The sequence below is a fragment of the Zea mays genome, chromosome 1, assembly GCF_902167145.1.
Source record: "Zea mays cultivar B73 chromosome 1, Zm-B73-REFERENCE-NAM-5.0, whole genome shotgun sequence".
Lineage (NCBI taxonomy): Eukaryota > Viridiplantae > Streptophyta > Magnoliopsida > Poales > Poaceae > Zea > Zea mays.
The window spans coordinates 213771741-213791986 of NC_050096.1; positions in this window are offsets into that span (position 1 = coordinate 213771741).

Here is a 20246-nt window from a genome sequence, read left to right on the forward strand (position 1 = left end):
TTGATGCTTATCCTTTTTTTTGACGTGGTTGGTCTTCTTTGACATTTCTTCTTGGAGTTGCCATCCGAGTTAAGGACATATAGTTAGGATAGCCGGGGTACACGAGGTAGGTAGGTTTGAGCAGAGTTTTACTTTGCTTTTTTGAACAAATGATTAGGCAACCTATGATGTAGGTTAGGTTGTTGTTTACGGACGAGTTAGTCCAAGGTATTAGTTTAGGGTAAGATATGTTTATAGAATTAGGGCCTAATTTTTGTCGCTAACATTATCTAACTTATTTAAGTAACTCAAATTTGGATTAGATCATGGTCGTTATTCTAGAGTGGGATCAATATGCTAATTAGGGCAAGATGAATCCATAAGGATAAGGTAGAATCTTTTGAGGTCAGTTAGATCTATTAGGATAAGAAAGAATCTTTTAAGATAAGATGAATCTACAAAGGTAATAAAGTACCTTTTAAGATAAGATGGATCCATTATGCTAGATATGTTAGGATAAGTTAGGATCTTCTGGATGAGATGGATATTGTTATGCTAGATGCTTTAATTAGGGATAATCTAGTTTGTCTAGTTAGTTTTATAAGCATTATGTATATGCAGATGTAATCGTGGACATTACTCCACAACTCATCACACTCAATCAAAGATCCAAATCAGACAAATATCATAAGAACAAGCATTCAAGTTCATAGATATTTATATAAGAAAAATAGTTTTGTTTGTGTTCCTAAGAGAAGGTCTCCTATTCCTAAAGGTCACTTTAGGCACAGGATTTCAAAGTGTGAAATCCAAGTTTGTCTTTAGAAAGAAAAGGTAAGAATAATCAGAGTAAAGCAAAAATAGATGAGAAAAGATTAAGATAAGTTTAGAAAACAATCAGAGTAGCAAAGGTAAGTAGACAATGGTTGTCCATTTCTATCTAGGTTTCGTCCTACAGTCAACATTCCTCTGATACCACTTCTGTCACACCCGGATTTTAGGGGTCCAAAACCCGGGCGCGAACATAATCACCAGGTGTGCTGGGACCAAGTCTCACACATATGATGAATCATGGCACAGGATCGAATGTCACATCTTTACTATATAACAGGAGTTCTATGCAAAATAAATAATTACATTATAAGGAGACAACGGTCCAGCAACCCAAAGTTGACTGGGAGATGACGGCCTAGACCTCTCACGAACTCGCACAACATCCTCCACGTGCCTCATCCAGTGGTACCTGTTCTTGACCTGTGGGGAAGGGTGTGAGACAGCAAGAGTGAGCTCGCATACGTTCATCGCTCAACAAGTTGTGGGGAATAATGTGCATGAACTCGCCAAAGGTGGGAGCTCACGTGAAGTGTAAGGCTTACAAAAGAGGATGGTTAGAGCTGAGCATTGCTTTTAAAGTTGGTCAAAATTTTATTAGCAATTACTAAGTATAAGTAAATACCAACCCAATTAAGAAAAGTAATAACATTACTTGCGATGCAATGCATATGACAAATTGAATTTAGTTCCATAAATTAATCATGTGAGGGTCCGAGCTGCTCATGACCATGAGCACGGCTAGTATACCAGTTTTACACTCTGCAGAGGTTGCGCATCTTTACCCACAAGTCATTCTACCCATCTGCCAAGGGATCGCGACTTCTTATACACCTCTACCGAGGAGGCGAGACAGGGTAACACTACGAGGCCTTTACAAAGTTCCACTAGCTTCAGAAAACTCGCTACAGTTTATAGGAAGCTCCAATGCAGGGTTCTTGCCTGACCGTCATCGCAGCAAAATCAACCAAGGTCCTCCCTACACTGACCACTCCCCTACTGCCCTTGCCCCTTTCGGGTAAGGTAGTCCTCCACTAGCTTTCCTAATTAATCAGCCAAGGGCGTCCATAAACCCTTGTGGTAGCACTGTTTTCCCGGGTGGTCGCTCCATGTTCCAATTAACATAATGATCTTATCATGAACAGTAAATAACAACGGATAACAAAAGTATAATCATGAATAATGTGTATCTCAATGCCCAAAACCACATATAGCACTAGCAATTACTACCCAAAAAGTTCAGTGGTAAACAAGGCATAAAGATAGACAAACTAGGGTAACCTATTAGGTCCCATCAAAATTAACCTATGCAGATCATTATGATTAATTAGAACATGAGTGGGTAAAAGAAGTGGTCAAGGGCACAACTTGCCTGGGACTTGAGATTCCAGGTACCAGGATGATCTTCAGATGACACGTGTCCTCACTGCTAAACGTAGCAATACAGACAAACATGGTATAGGCAAAATTAACATTACACCAAACATAAGAATAAACTACGTAATAATATTATACGCTGCGTAACGAGATCGTAGAAACAAGAACCACTAAATTCGGAGCTACGGTTGTTAAGTTAGGAATTTCTGAAGTTATTTAATACCTAGAATAGAGTTATTCATGTGAATAATTTTAAATCAAGTTTCATGGTTAGAAAAAGGTACTAGGTAATAAACAATACTTAAACAAAATTAATGCCACTAAAATGAATCAATTTGGAGCTAAATTCATCAAGTTATGAATTTCCTAAGTTTGGGACATTATTTTGCATTAAAAAGATTTTCTGTATTAAATTTAATAGATTTCTGAGTTACTTGGACTGCGGCCACTATTTAACAGAAACCCAGGGGGTTATGCGCAAAAGACACCAAGACTCAGAACTCCCACAGTGTGGACTGCGGGTTGGTATATATAAAGGACATGGACTCTTTTGTAAAAGAACCGATCGAAGGGGTAAGAACGTTTCGTGGCCGTTGGATCAACATCGGACGGCCCCAATAGATCAAAGTCTTTAATGAACCAGTATGCGCCATTAGCCATCGGATCCAAGATCCACGGCCCACAATCGATCCGAGGGTTGGGGCAGGAGATCAGATCTCACCCACCGAATCCAAGATCGACGGTTACAAACGCCCCGAACTAACCGTTACCTCTTGAATCTATCACGTCCGTCAATATTTAGATCTACGGTTCCTGGTACCTCTCTTCGGCCGACGGCCAGGACGGTGGCGCAACGCGCACACGCGGCGACGGACTTCGCTGGAGCTAAGCGATTAAGCGCCCCCCGATCCCAACCTCGAATTACACGGGTGCTACACGAAGGGGAAAACATGTCGAACACAATGGGCCAACATACCAGTGGAAGCAGGCAGTTACCAACGCGGGTTGTTCACATGAAGCGGCGGCGGACGAACACCGTCGATGGATTCCACACGGCTCCGGAGTTCTACCCGTTGAATTGGTAGGAGGCGCAGCTCCACAACACCCAGGCGACCCAACAGAGTACCTTGCCGAGGCCTGGAAGACGACGAATCGCGCGGCCGACGACGGCGAGGTGCGAAGGGCAAGGCGGCTCGGCACCAGGCGCACGGCAAGGAAGAATCCGGGGTCCCTGACGATGCAGTATCCCTAGCGCGGTGCCAACGCGGAGGTGAAAGGGACCCTGCCTCGGACCCCATGCACTAGCGCCCCTAACTAGTCACACCCCGGAGCAGCGCGTCGGCGATGAATCATCATGCGACGGCAAGCGGCGCTCTCCCCTCAACTATGCTGCCCGCGGCGACTAAAGGAATATGGTGCGCAGGAATCTGTGATGGTGGCTGCGATCTCAATTTTTCTCTACACTTCCGCTGCGATCAATGGAGGTGCGCCAGACCCAAGCTTATATGCACAGGAGGAGCGGATTAGCTGCCATAGCCAACCGAACACCAGGGAGATCGGTGGAGTTTGTTGGAGTCCCCACGTTTGGGAGCTGGGAGGAGATCTTGGCCATGGGGACCACGTACTGGTGACGACGTGCGCGGCGAGGAGCGCGGACTGTTACGGGGTCCGCGCGGGGAAGACGGAGAACAGAGACTGGCACGTGGGCCCGGTGTGCCAGCCCACGGTGGCCTCACGGGCATGGACGAGCGAGGGGCGAGCGGGTTAGGCCGATGGGGAAACACGTTCCAGCCCAACAGGTGAGGTGAGGGTAGAATGAGGTGGGCCGCGCAAAGGAAGTGAAGGTAATGGAGGATGGGCCGGCTCGTGGAATTTAGCCCAAAGGAACAGATATGTGGCTTCTTATTATTATTATTATCTTTTTTTTCTCTATTTTTCTTCCTTGAATTCAAATTTGAATATGAGTTTGAATCTTCTATCTCAAACAAAATGCACAAGCAGAATCCAGCATGATGCAATATTCATTATATATATATATTCATTTATTATTCTACATAAGCAATTGCTTTTGAATATGTAGCACCCATGTAATCATTGTAAGAAAAATAGTTTATATTATATTATCTCTTATTAAAAAAAATATTCTCACATTAATACTTGTAAACTTCAATAAAGGCTTATTTTTATAAGAATCTTTTTATTGAATTTTTGTTATAAAACTTTTATTTAAGGAGATGTGACTTCAAATGTTATGGGAATTCTAAGGAAAGAAAAGAAAAAAATATTCTAATTCAAGATCTTTTAAAGAAAAATTACTATATTCTCAAAATGAGATTTAGGGTGTTACAAAAACTGGCATGTGGGTCACTGTTTGGACGCATCTCAATGTTCAACCGTAAAAATCTTCAGTTTTGAGTGTAAAATCACTCAGTTTTGATCGTAAATACCGAGCTAACGTAAATGTTAGAAACCCCATATACACACTGGGTTAGGTAAAGCGATAATGCATACAAATCTATAAACATCTACGTAATATGTGAATAGAAATATTATAAGCAGACAATAGATGAAAGAGTAGCCATTGACTGAAATAAATGTCGTAAACACATATTGACGTTGGCATAAATATGTATACAGAGTAGCATAAAAACACGTCGTCGCTCACGCCCTAAGGGAGTCGTCGCCCGCTGCACGCGCCTCTGGGAATCCGACGCTGCTCGCACCTACGGGAGGCTGCTGTCGCAGCTCGCCCCTAGGGAAGTCCGCTGTCGCCGATCCCATCTCAGATGCGTTGCATGTGACGGCGTCGCGTCCAACCGCCAACCGCGCACTCGTCGTCCGCCCGCCGCGCACCCCTTCTGTCCACGTCGGAACCGCCCGGCCACGCGTCGGCCAGAGCCACGCGCTGTCCGCACCGGATCCCGTCAGACCCGCGCGCTCGCATGTCGGCCATCGTCGTCGTGGTCCGCCCGCGTCGGATCAGCCCACCCACGCGCTTTGGTTCCGCCGTCGCGCAACCGTTGCAGTCGCCGCAACCCCATGGTGCCCCGGGGAACCGTGAGATCGGGCGCGCACGGATGGGACCAGCAGCGACAGCAGGTTTGTGCATGGTCGCCACGCCCGCGACAGCCGCCACGCGCTGGATTCGCCAGCCCGCAAGGCCGCCATCACGGGTTCGGCCAGCGCCGCTCGCGCTGGATCTGCCCGCCCGCAACCGCTGCCGTGCTGAAACCTTAATTCGTGGTGGACTCAGGTAGCTTTTATAGACGACTCGAGTCTTGGTCTGTTTGAGGTGGTGCGGCTGAACCGAAAGGTGTCATTAGGTCAGAGCTTCCGGTCACTCTTTGAAAGCCCAAGGCTCCTAATAGATAAACTATATATATAATCGAATTTTATATAATTTCAAACTAATTTAATAATAGAAATAGAAAATAGTAATTATATTCTCAGTTTCACAAACCATATCAATGTAACACCAAATTAACAGAATTCAACACTCATCAATTTAATATTCATACACATATTCATCAGTTTAACCCACATAGATACAAATCATCAATCATTAGTTTAATTCATAGGTCATAGACACCACACATACATATAATATGTTCATCAATAGTTACGTAAATGACATGCATATGGTTTTGTTTTGCTGAAATGTGATAGTCTGTTTAGCTCGTGAGTTGGTTCGTTAATAAACCGAGCTGGCTCGTTAATGAACTGAGTTTGGATACCGGCTCAGTTCACGAATAAATTTAAACGATTCGAATTGAGCGAGCCAACGCGTCACGAGAATTTTGTCCATATGCGACAGAGGAAGAACTACAGAACCTAAATATGGTATGTACCACTTGGCCCGTTCCCAACCATAGCCACCTTGTGCCGCCTTGGCGTCGTCGCCAGTCAGTCGCTGTGATTCTCATGCCGCCACCCTTTTCACGCCGCCTAGTAATAAGATATGACCCTATCTCTATCTCCTTTGCCTATATAAATATGCCTCCTTGTACCCTATACAATACACCACATAATATATCTCTTTTCCCGTGGTTTTTTCTCCTCCACACCGGGGGAGTTTTTCCACGTTAAACTCTGTGTCTCATTTTCCCCACCTACAATCCTAACAGCCTTCAACTCGTCCTCCATCACCTTTTGCCATGTCAACTCTCGCATCCTATGCGAACACAAGGTTGACTTGTCCCTTGTGGTTTGGGATGACGATGAGTGATTGTCAATGGGTAGCACTCTGGGGTAGTCAGTGTACTAATGAGAGTGTGAGATTATGTATGTGCAATCATATTGGTCGGCTTGTGGTGTGCAGGTGTGGAGCACAGGGATGGTGGTCGACGGCAAAGGTGAAGGTCATGTGGGTCCGTGCCGATGGACCGGGACTGGTCAAGGACGAAGCGTTGGGACTTGACTGAAGGACCAAATTTGCCGGGTGACCAGCCATGGTGACTGATACCTGGGACACGCACTTGTGCGAGGACGTGGTGGAGCGGGCCGTGTTGCTAGCACGGTCAAGGACGTGGGAGACACGCACGCGGTGCGGTACTCACGACGGTTTTGGTAGTTGAGCCTCAAAACCTCCCAGTGCTACAGACGATGGATTTTTGACTGGGTTTGGCCTCAAAACTCGGCTGTGGTAGTTTCGGTGAAAACTGGAGGCGACACATGGCGTGATCACGGAGGGTGTGTCAAGGCGAAGCAACTCCGTGTGAAGTGTGTGGCTGTCAGATGAAAACTCTAGAAGTTTGTCCATTTTCCCCCGGTGGAGTGGATATGCTCTATATAAATAGGGGTAGACTAGGAAATATAAATTGAAAGGGAAATAGGGTTAACCTTTTCCCTGTATTAATTTTGGTGGTTGAATGCCCAACACAAATATTGGACTAACTAGTTTGGTCTAGAGTATATGATCTACAGGTGCATAAAGGTTCAACACAAACCAATAAAAGATTGAAGAGAGGGTTCAAAAACAATGGAGCAAGAAACCGAGTGTGCCTTGGTCTGGCGCACCGGACAGTGTCCGGTGCACCAGGACCATACAATCCCAAACCAGCCACCCTCGGGTTTTCACCAGCGCACTCCGCTATAATTCACCGGACTATCCGGTGTGCCACCGGACTGTCCGGTGCACTAGCGGAGCAACGACTATCTAGTGCAACGGTCGAGTGCAACGGACACCCTGCAACACTACAGTGCACGGACAGTGCGCGCAGAAATCAGAGCAGTCGTTAGAGGCGCACCGGACGGTGAACAGTGCCTGTCCGGTGCCACTAGAGGACAAAGCCTCCAACGGTCAGAAGCTCCCGAACCCTAACGGTTGGGTGACGTGGCTGGCGCACCGGACAGTGTACGGTGGCGCACCAGACCCATCGACAGCAGCCTGCCCCAACGGTCAATTGGTGGTTGAGGGCTATAAATACCCCCAACCACATCCACTCCAACCATCCAAGCATTCCACACATTGCATTCAATACAAGAGCAATAGACTTCACTCCAAGACACAAATCAAAGCGATCGATCCACTCAAAGTCCCAAATTCAACTCTAGCGCATTAGGGCTTGTGAGAGGATCACTTGTGTTTCCTGTTGCTCTTGTTTGCTTGGTTGGCTTTCTTTTCTTTTCCTTTCCTTGTTACTCTCAAGTGCTTTGTAAGCAAGGCAAGAGACACCAATTGTGTGGTGGTCCTTGCGGAGTCTAAGTGACCCGTGAGAAGTAAAGAAGAAAGCTCACTCGGTCTAAGCGACCGTTTGAGAGAGGGAAAGGGTTAAAAGAGACCTGGTCTTTGTGACCACCTCAATAGGGACTAGGTTCTTTAGAACCAAACCTCGGTAAAACAAATCACCGTGTTCATCCGCTTTATTTGTTGGTTGATTTGTTTTCCCCTCTCTCTCGGACTCGAATTCATTTCTAACGCTAACCCCGGCTTGTAGTGTGTGCTTAAGTTTATAATTTTCAGATTCCACCTATTGGCCCCCCCCTCTAGGCGACTTTCAATTGGTATCAGAGCCTAGTGCTTCATTAGAGTCTAACAACTCAAAGTGATGTCGGGAGGATCTGCCAAGAGGGAGATGGAAACCAGCGAGAAGGCCACAAGCCACGGGAAGGCTCCATCAAGGGAGTTCGACACCAAAGCCAAAGAGGGATCACCTCTCCGCGTCAAGTCGCATCGGAGTGGCGACAAGAAGAAAAAGATGAAAAAAGTGGTCTACTACGAGACCGACTCTTCCTCGCCCTCCACATCTGGCTCCCACGCGGTGTCCGTCACTTCTAAGCGCCAAGAGCGCAAGAAGTATAGTAAGATGCCACTTTGTTATCCTCACATTTCTAAGTGCATTCCATTACTTTCCGTTCCATTAGGCAAGCCACCATGCTTTGATGGTGAAGATTATTCTATGTGGAGTGATAAAATGAGGCATCATCTAACCTCACTCCACGAAAGCATATGGAACATTGTTGAGTTTGAAGTGTAGGTACCTAAGGTAGGGGACGACGACTACGACTTGGACGAGGTCACCCAAATCCGACACTTTAACTCCCAAGCAACTACTATACTCCTCGCCTCCTTGTGTCGAGAGGAGTATAATAAGGTGCAAGGGTTAAAAAGTGCCAAGGAGATTTGGGACGTGCTAAAGACCACGCACGAAGGAGATGAGGTGACCAAGATCACCAAGTGGGAGACGATCGAGGGGGAGCTCAGTTGATTCGTTCTCAACCAAGGAGAGGAACCACAAGCGATGTACAACCGGCTCAAGACCTTGGTCAATCAAGTGCACAACCTCGGGAGCACAAAATGGGATGACCATGAAATGGTCAAGGTTATTCTTAGATCCCTCGTATTTCGTAACCCCACTCAAGTTCAATTAATACATGGTGATCCTAGATATAAGCTAATGTCTCCTGAGGAGGTAATTGGCAAGTTTGTGAGCTTTGAACTTATGATCAAAGGCTCTAAACATATTGTCAATTTGGAGCAAGGCGCAACCTCAACACCCGAGGTGCAACCCATCGTATTCAAAGCGACAGAAGAAAAGAAAGAAGAGTCTACATCAAGTAGGCTCCCCATCGACGCCTCCAAGCTCGACAATGAGGAGATGGCGCTCATCATCAAGAGCTTCCGTCAAATCCTCAAGCAAAGGAGGGGGAAAGATTACAAACCCCGCTCCAAGAGGGTGTGCTACAAATGTGGTAAGCCCGGTCATTTTATTGCTAAATGTCCTATGTCTAGTGATAGTGACAGGGGCGACGACAAGAGGGGGAAGAAGAAGGAGAAGAAGAGATACTACAAGAAGAAGGGCGGCGGTGCCCACGTGTGTCGGGAATGGGACTCCGATGAGAGCTCCACTGACTCCTCATCCGACGAGGATGCCGCTAACATCGCCGTCATCAAGGGACTCCTCTTCCCCAACATCAGCCATAAGTGCTTCATGGCAAAGGACGGCAAAAAGAAGAAGGTACAAACTAGAACCACCCCAAGTATACTATATCTTGTGATGAGGGTAGTTCTAGTGAAGATGAAGATAACTTGCTTACTCTTTTTGCCAACTTAACATGCAACAAAAGGAAAAATTAAATGAATTGATAGGAGCCATTCATGAGAAGGATGAACTTTTGGATAGCCAAGAGGAATTCCTTATTAAAGAAAATAAAAAGCATGTTAAAGTAAAAAATGCCTATGCTCAGGAAGTAGAGAAAAATTAAAACTTGACTAAGGAGCTTAGCATTTGCCATGATTCATTTACCAATCTTAGAAATAAAAATGCTAGTTTAATTGCTAAGATTGATAAATTGAATGAATCAATTTCTAACCTTAAAATAGAAAATGCTAGTTTAATTTCTAAGGTTAAAGATTTAAATGTTTGCAATTATTCTATTTCCTGTCTTAGAGATGAAAATACCATGCTAAAATCTAATATAGATGAATTACATGTTTGCAAACCCTCTACATCTAGTGTTGATCGTGTTACTATTTGTACTAGATGTAGAGCTGTTAATGTTGATGCTATAAATGATAACCTTGCTTTAATTAAAAAACAAAATGATCATATAGCTCAACTAACTGCTAAAATTAATGAGCATGAGATTGAAAATGAAAAATTTAAATTTGCTAGAAGCATGCTCTATAGTGGGAGACGCCTTGGCATTAAGGATGGCATAAGTTTCCAATAGGGAAGCAATGTCAAGCTTAATGCCCCTAAAAGATTATCTAACTTTGTAAAGGGCAAGGGACCCATGGTTCAGGATAATAAGGGTTACATTTTATATCCTACTAATTATCCAGAGCACAAGATTAGGAGAATTCATGCTAAGAAATCTCATTCTGTTTCTCACCATGCTTTTATGTATAAGAATGAGGCATCTAGCTCTAGGCATTCTACACATGTTAAAATGCCTAAAAAGAAAACTCCTATGCATCAAATGATCATAATATTTCATTCAAAACTTTTGATGCTTCATATGTTTTAACTAACAAATCAGGCAAAATAGTTGCCAAATATGTTGGGGGCAAACGCAAGGTATCAAAGACTTGTGTATGGGTACCCAAGGTGCTTGTTTCTAACGTCAAAGGACCCAAAACTGTTTGGGTACCTAAGAACAAGGCCTAAATTGTTTTGCAGGTTTATGCATCTGGGGGCTCAAGTTGGATAATTGATAGCGGATGCACGAACCACATGACAGGGGAGAAAAGAATGTTCTCCTCCTTTGAGAAAAACGAAGATCCCCAAAGAGCTATCACATTCGGGGATGGAAATCAAGGTTTGGTCAAAGGACTTGGTAAAATTGCTATATCACCTGACCATTCCATTTCCAATGTTTTTCTTGCAGATTCTTTAGACTATAACTTGCTTTCTGTATCTCAATTATGCAAAATGGGCTACAACTGTCTATTTACAGATATAGGTGTTACTGTCTTTAGAAGAAGTGATGATTCAGTAGCGTTTAAGGGAGTATTAGAGGGTCAACTATACTTAGTTGATTTTAACAAAGCTGAACTCGATACTTGCTTAATTGCTAAGACTAATATGGGTTGGCTCTGGCATCGCCGACTAGCCCATGTTGGGATGAAGAATCTTCACAAGCTTCTAAAGGGATAGCATATTTTAGGACTAACAAATGTTCATTTTGAGAAAGACAAGATTTGTAGCGCATGTCAAGCAGGAAAGCAAGTTGGCACCCATCACCCACACAAAAACATAATGACGACCGACAGGCCACTTGATCTACTGCACATGGATCTATTCGGCCCAATAGCTTACATAAGCATCAGCGGGAGTAAGTATTGTCTTGTAATTGTGGATGATTATTCTCGCTTCACTTGGGTATTCTTTTTGCAGGAAAAACACAAACCCAAGAGACCTTAAAGGGATTCTTGAGACGGGCTCAAAATGAGTTCGGATTAAGAATAAAAAAGATAAGAAGCGACAACGGGACGGAGTTCAAGATCTCTCAAATCGAAGGCTTTCTTGAGGACGAGGGCATCAAGCATGAGTTCTCTTCTCCCTACACACCTCAACAAAAATGGTGTAGTGGAGATGAAGAATAGAACTCTACTGAACATGGCAAGGACCATGCTTGATGAGTACAAGACTCCGGACCGGTTTTGGGCTGAGGCGATTAACACCGCCTGCTACTCCATCAACCGACTCTACCTTCACCGAATCCTCAAGAAAACACCATATGAACTCCTCACCGGTAAAAAGCCCAATGTTTCATATTTTAGAGTCTTCGGTAGCAAATGTTTTATTCTTGTTAAAAGAGGTAGAAAATCTAAATTTGCTCCTAAGGTTGTAGAAGGCTTTTTACTTGGTTATGGCTCAAACACAAGGGCATATAGAGTCTTCAACAAATCCACTAGATTGGTTGAGGTTTCTTGTGATATTGTGTTTGATGAGACTAATGGCTCCCAAGTGGAGCAAGTTGATCTTGATGAATTAGATGATGAAGAGGCTCCGTGCGTTGCGCTAAGGAACATGTCCATTGGGGATGTGTGTCCTAAGGAATCCGAAGAGCCGCCACAAGCATAAGATCAACCGTCATCTTCCATGCTAGCATCTCCACTAACTCAAGATGAGGAACAGGCTCAAGACGATGAAAATGAAGATCAAGAGGATAAGCCACCTCAAGAGGAGGATAATGATCAAGGGGAGATGATAATGATAAAGACAAGGAAGATGATCAAGAAATTCAGGGTCAAAGACCACCACACCCAAGAGTCCACCAAGCAATCAACGAGATCACCCCGTCAACTCCATCCTTGGTGATATTCATAAGGGGTTAACCACTAGATCTTGAGTTGCACATTTCTGTGAACATTACTCTTTTGTGTCCTCTATTGAGCCATATAGGGTGGAGGATGCACTAAGAGATTTGGATTGGGTGCTGGCAATGCAAGAGGAATTCAACAAATTCACGAGAAATAAGGTATGGCATTTAGTTCCACGTCCTAACCAAAATGTTGTAGGTACCAAATGGGTATTCCACAACAAACAAGATGAGCATGGTGTGGTGACAAGGAACAAAGCCCGACTTGTGGCCAAAGGTTATTCACAAGTCGAAGGTTTGGATTTCGGTGAAACTTATGCACCCGTAGCTAGGCTTGAGTCAATCCGTATATTACTTGCCTATGCTACTTACCATGGCTTTAAGCTTTATCAAATGGACGTGAAAATTGCCTTCCTCAATGGACCAATCAAGGAAGAGGTCTATGTTGAGCAACCTCCCGACTTTGAAGATAGTGAGTACCCTAACCATATGTATAAACTCTCAAAGGCGCTTTATGGGCTCAAGCAAGCCCCAAGAGCATGGTATGAATGCATGCGAAATTTCTGTTGGGGACTTGTTCTCAAATGCTATGAATTAAGAACAAGGCAACACAAAATGTTAAACGTTAATGCCATTCGTTCTCCGAAGCATTATCTCCCTTAGGATATAATGGTCCTGAGACGAAGGTTTTGAAGGACATACCTTCATAGATTGTGATATATGTTAATAATAGAATATAAGAGAACATAAACAATTATATAACATTATTAATTCATTCTCATCATATTACCATGAAAAGGTAGAAACAATATTGAATTATAAATGTACCTTCGGCTTGAAAGAAGGTAAAAGTACAAGCGTGATGCACAAGTGGATACCAGTCAGCGTGAACAGTACGGGGGTACTGTTCATCTATTTATAGGCACAGGACGCAGCCTGTGAGAAATTACATTCATGTCCTTTATATTTACTATTGACTTATAGACAAATCTATGAGGACTAGATAGCCTTTTCCCCTTTAAGTCGGTTCCTTTTTTCGTTATTTGGCCGAAGCTCCCTTGCGCGTAGCTTCAGAGCAACTCCAACCTTCGTCACGATGATGCTTTTCAATCGTATATGCTTTTAACCCGAGTTCGAAGGTACCTGTGCATATGTCACACTTGGAAGATATTGTTAAATTACGTTTTTGAGGACCTTCGGAGGACGAAGGCCCCCAACAATTTTCTTATCACTAATGGCTTCAAAGTCGGAAAAGCCGATCCTACGCTCTTTACTAAAACTATTGCAAAAGATTTGTTTGTATGCCAAATTTATGTTGATGATATCATATTTGGGTCTACTAACAAATCTACTTGTGAAGAGTTTGGTAGGATCATGATTCAAAAATTCGAGATGTTTATGATGGGGGAGTTGAAGTATTTCCTAGGATTTCAAGTCAAGCAACTCCAAGACGGCACCTTCATCAGCCAAACAAAGTACATTCAAGACATACTTAACAAGTTTGGAATGAAGAATGCCAAGCCCATCAAGACACCCATGGGAACAAATGGGCATCTCGACCTCGACACGGGAGGTAAATCCGTAGATCAAAAGGTATACCGGTCGATGATAGGATCTTTACTCTATTTATGTGCATCTCGACCGGATATTATGCTTTTTGTTGGGACCATGCTTCGTCGCCGAAGGTCCTGCAAAAAGAAACAGTTTCAACTAAAGCTGCTTGAACATGATGCAGAAGACACCGTTCACGAAGCTTCGGAACTATAGCATATACGAAGACGAAGGGTTGAACCGACTTAAAGATAAAATGACCTTTTTAGCCTTCAAAGGTCTGAGTCATTGTTGTAAACTTTTATGAGGGATATAATTGTAATTCCTCATGGGCTGTGTCCTATGCCTATAAATAGTGAACAATATTCCTTTACTGTTCACGCATTCCTGTAATTGCTAACGCATCACTCGGGAATTATTGTTTGTCAAGGCAAAGGTATAAATGTACCTAAACGTTGTATTCAAATATCTTAAATTCATATAATAAGATATGTGAATGATGTCATTTATTTTTAATGTATTTACCTTTAGTGTTCCATGTTTTATTTTACTTTGTATTATCCTTATAAGTTTAATTACGAAGGTGAAACCTTCGTAATATTATGTTCGTGACCTTCGTCCGAAGTTCATTAAATCCTTGTGGAGATAATGCTTCGGCGGACGAAGGGCATTAATATTTAACATTTTATGTTGCCTTGTTCTTAATTCATAGCATTTGAGAACAAGTCCCCAACATTGGCGCCCACCTCCGGTGAACTCACTTCCACTTTTTTGAGCTGATGGCTTCGTTCAACAATCAAGCTGGAGCTACTTCGGCTCCGAAGCTGGTACTCCCGATAATAGGCGGTTCATACTCAGAGCCAGCCAACAAGAAGCAGAAGAAGGAGGCACAGAGAAGGGTACAGCATGTCGGGGTGCAAGGACCCTTCATCAAGTCAAGATGGTCTCACATTCCAATTACCTTCTCTCAAGAGGATCTTCAACTCAAGGATTACCCACACAACGATGCTATGGTTATCTCTTGTGTGATCAAAGGATTCCTGGTCCATAATGTTTTGGTTGATACAGGCAGCGCAGCTGATATCATATTTGCTAAGGCCTTCAGACAGATGCAAGAGCCCGAGGACAAAATCCATGATGCCACACATCCCCTTTGTGGCTTCGGAGGAAGACAGATCGTAGCACTTGGAAAAATCACAATGCCAGTAACCTTCGGATTCATTAACAACACAAGGACTAAACAAATTGTATTTGATATTGTTGACATGGAATACCCTTACAATGCAATCATTGGTCGTGGTACTCTCAATGCCTTCGAAGCAATTCTTCATCCAGCTTATCTTTGCATGAAGATACCTTCGGACCAAGGGCCCATTGCTATTCATGGAAGTCAGGAAGCTGCCAGAAGGGCCGAAGGAAATTGGACAGATTCAAAAGCAATCCATAATATAGATGGAGCTGAAGCTTGTGAGCAATACAAGTTCAGAAGGGAAAAAGCTGCTTTGGCTGATCAGCCGAAGCCCATGCTCTTGTGTGAGGATATAGCAGAGCAGAAGGTGCTCTTAGGATCTCAACTGTCCGAAGAGCAGGAGAAAACCTTGATAAGGTTTTTGTTCAACAACAAAGATGTTTTTGCTTGGTCAGCTAATGATCTTTGCGGAGTCAACAGGGATGTTATTGAACACTCACTCAATGTTGATCCATCCTTCAGACCCAGAAAACAGAGGCTTCGGAAGATGTCTGATGACAAGGCCGAAGGTGCTCGGAATGAAGTGAAAAGACTCCTCAGTGCTGGAGTTATCAGAGAGGTAAAATACCCAGAATGGTTGGCTAACACTGTTATGGTAAAGAAGGCCAATGGTAAATGGAGAATGTGTATCGATTTTACTGGTCTCAATAAGGCCTGTCCGAAGGACGAGTTTCCATTGCCAAGGATAGATTCCTTAGTCGATGCAGCAGCTTCATCAGAGCTTATGAGTCTGCTGGATTGCTATTCAGGCTATCACCAAATCTGGATGAAGGAGGATGAACCGAAAACTAGCTTCATAACCCCCAGTGGAACATATTGTTACCTTCGGATGCCCGAGGGGCTTAAGAATGCTGGAGGAAGTTTCAGCAGAATGACAGCGAAGGTCCTCCATTCTCAGATAGGCAGGAATGTGCTAACTTATGTTGATGATATCATTGTAAAAAGCACGAAGCAAGATAATCACATTGCTGATCTGCAGGAGACCTTCGCTAATTTCAGACAGGCTGGTTTAAAATTGAATCCAGAAAAATGTGTCTTCGGAGTGAAGAAGGGGAAATTTCTTGGTTGTCTAGTTTCAACAAAGGGAATTGAGGCTAATCCAAGCAAAATCGAAGCTATACTTCGAATGGAACCACCAAGTACAAAAAGGGGGCTCAAAGATTGACAGGAAGGCTGGCGTCTCTCAACAGATTCATATCTAGATCAGCAGAGAGAAACTTACCATTCTTCGAAGTGCTGAAGACAGCCGAAGTCTTTCAATGGGGACCAATCCAGCAGAAGGCCTTTGAAAAGCTGAAACAGTATTTAATAGATCTAACAACATTAACCCCACCGACGCCAGGGGCTCCTTTGTTATTATATGTGGTAGCTTCGCACTCAGCGGTAAGTGCAGCACTTGTCCTGGAGAAGCTTGAAGGCCAAGTCAAGAAGCAGGCCCCAATATATTTTGTATCCGAAGTTCTTAATTTATCAAAGAAAAATTATACAGAATTGGAGAAAGTACTGTATGCTGTTTTGATGGCCTCCAGGAAGCTTCGGCATTATTTTCAAGCTTACAACATAATTGTTCCTTCTTCACAACCTTTGAAGGATATTATGAGAAACCGAGAAGCTACTGGAAGGATTGGAAAATGGGCTGCAGAGTTTAATGAATTTTGTATCGATTATGTCCACAGATCTTCAATTCAGTCCCAAGCGTTGGCAGACTTCATTGCTGACTGGACGCCAGGGGCTCAGGAGGAAGAAACGAATAAAGATGCCGAAGCATGGACAGTGTTTTGCGATGGGTCTTGGGGAACCTTCGGAGCAGGAGCAGCTGCTGTGTTGGTTTCACCTTCCAAGGTTAAAACTTGTTATGCGACAAGACTTGATTTCAGTTGTACAAACAATATTGCTGAATACGAAGCTCTGCTCTTGGGTCTTCGGAAGTTAAAGGCAATGGGGATCAGAAGGGCCATTCTTAAAACTGATTCCCAAGTTATTTCTGGTCATGTTGACAAGAGCTATAAAGCAAGAGATCCGAAGCTTGAAAAATATTTAGATACAGTCCGAAGGATCGAGGCTTCCTTTGAAGGATTCTCTGTTAAAAATATTCCTCGTGGCGAAAATGAATATGCTGATCTATTGGCCAAGTCAGCAGCACAGGGGCTGCCTTTACCTTCGGAAGTATTTTTCGAAACAATAAAAGCACCTTCGGTCGAGCTTCTTGAAAGAGCGGTCCTCAATATATCCCCTGTCTATAGTGAAGATTGGAGAACTGAAATCATCTCTTTCCTTCAGGGTAATTTTCTTTCAGACGATGAAGCTTACAACAAAAGAATAGAAGCAAGAGCTCGACCATATGCCATAATAGAAGGGGAGCTGTACAAGCGTGGGGTCTGCTCCCCGTTGCTCAAGTGTTTATCCAGATCCGAAGGTATAGAAATAATGAAGGAAATACACGCAGGCCTATGTGGATCTCACATCGAATCTAGGCCTTTGCTTGGGAAAGTTTTTCGTCAAGGATTTTATTGGCCAAAGGCAGCTTTGGATGCAGCGGATTTAGTCCAAAAGTGCGAAGGTTGTCAGAAATGTGCAAGAGATCAAAAACAACCTTCGTCTTTAACTCAATTAATACAACCCACTTGGCCGTTGCAAAGGTGGGGCCTTGATTTACTAGGTCCATTACCACCAGCACAGGGAAACTTAAGATATGTTGTAGTGGCAGTGGAATATTTTTCCAAGTGGATTGAGGCAAAGCCGCTAGCCACAATAACTTCGGTTACTATTCAAAAGTTTTTCTGGCAAAATATTGTTTGTCGCTTCGGAGTGCCGAAGGCCATTATTGTGGATAATGGGACATAGTTTGATTCTGAAGCTTTCAGAGAATTTTGTGATCAAATTGGCACGAAGATCCATTTTGCATCAGTTCGACATCCGGAGTCAAACGGACTTGTCGAACGAGCTAACGGGATCATAATGACAGGAATAATGAAGTCAATCTTCAATCAGCCCAGGGGAAAGTGGCTAGACGAGTTAATCAAAGTGGTATGGAGTCATAACACAACCATGTCAAGATCAACAGGCTTTACGCCTTTCAAACTATTGTTTGGGGATGAAGCAATAACCCCGGAAGAGGCCAAAGCAGGATCAATAAGAACGGTAGCTTCGGCAGAAGGTGAAGACGAAGTTGATTGCTCTGTGGAAAAAGATGCTATAGAAGGGATCAGACTTCAGGCTGTGGAAAACATCAATAAATATCAAGCCGAAACAATAAAATGGCGTGACAGAAAGGTTAAGCTGAAGAACATTGAACCAGGACATCTGGTGCTTTGAAGAGTAGCCAACCCTGAGACAGTGGGCAAATTACAGCTGAAGTGGGAAGGACCTTTTTTGGTAGTATCTTCGTCAAGACCTGGTTCTTATAGATTGAAGGATATGGACGGCAACGACATCCCTAGGTCATGGAATGCGGATGAGCTTCGGCGATATTATGTTTAATTTGATGTAATTCTTTCTATTCTTTTTTGTGGCACCCTTTTCCTTTCCAAAGGGGGAGAAAGGTTTTTAATGGGGCCACAACATGTAATTTTTCTTTCCTTATTTCGATTCTATAAAAGTGATATCCCCCAAAAAATGTAAATGTAAATGCCAAGGGAAAAGAAAAGAAAATAGGGAGAAGCTCAAAAGTCGTTCCTAAGGGAATGCAGAGCTTACAGCGAAAAGTCAACGCTGATTTCGCTGAAAGTAAAAGGCGAAGAAGCTCCTAAGGGAGGCTTACAGCGAAAAGTCAACGCTGATTCCGATGAAAGTAAAAGGCGAAGAAGCTCCTAAGGGAGGCTTATAGCGAAAAGTCAACGCTGATACACTGAAAAGTAAACGATGAAGCTGAAAAGTGAAAAGATTTGAATCATTCCCAATATTCATGTCCACAATACATTTCATCATGTCATTTGCACTCATAAACATTCATTTAGACATATATAGAATCATCATCATATCACACAAAAAAGATAGGCGCTTCGGCAATGAGGAAAGACTTCGAAATAGGAAAAATTTTTATGCTTCGTTATGTACGAAAAGAAGGGAAGGTGTTTTTCGCCTTCGGCTCAAAAAAGAAGTTTCGTCCACAACAAAGCAGATTGTACACAGATAGCGGAAACAAAATATATTACAAGGTATGTACAAATTTACATGAGTTTTTCTATAATAATATTACAAAAGTCTCTTCAGAATTTTTGCAGGAAAGAATATTGTAGCAACTGTCAAGCTTCAGCTTTGTCATACTTCAGCTTTGTCATACATCAGCTTCGTCATACTTCAGCTTCGTCATCCTACGAATATTAAAGAACAGAATAAGAAAGGTGCAAATTTCAAGGAGAAGGTAAAAGTAACAAATATAAGCTTCTTACCGGCTTAAGATGACTTCGAGCTTCGTCACCCGCCATTTTCCGCCCGCCATTTACCCAAATTTGGGTCATAAATCTATTCCCGATACTTCGGGCTAGGCTTGGAATATCTATCAGATCTGATGATGATAAGCTGAAGTTGGGCCTATTAACAATTTTTCCATGCGTGCAACCAGCCTTCAGAAAAGCGGTAGCTGTGCCCCGAGAAGCTACCAAGGCGCAGAAGTCAGCATGGCCACCAATAACTTCATCAAGAGCATCAACCTCGCCTTCAATATATTCTAATGTGCTGGGCAAGTTTTCAGCTAAAGGTGTAAATTTTTCAGAGCTGGCTCCAATAGAATGAAACACATCCTTCAGCCGTTGTACGCATCGGCTGCCGAAGCTTAGGCATTTCTCTTGAAGCTCCTTCAAGGATTTTTGCAAATTTGAATTCTTTTCCATCTCAGTTTTAAGACTTTCTTCAAGGTGTTTCTTCTCCTGCTCAGATTTTTCTAGTTGTTTGACCAATTCATTCTTTAAACTGTTATTCTCGGCTTGGACCTCAGCCAAGGAGCCTTCTATAGACTGAATAACAAAGTCCTTCTTTTCTAATGCACCTTCGT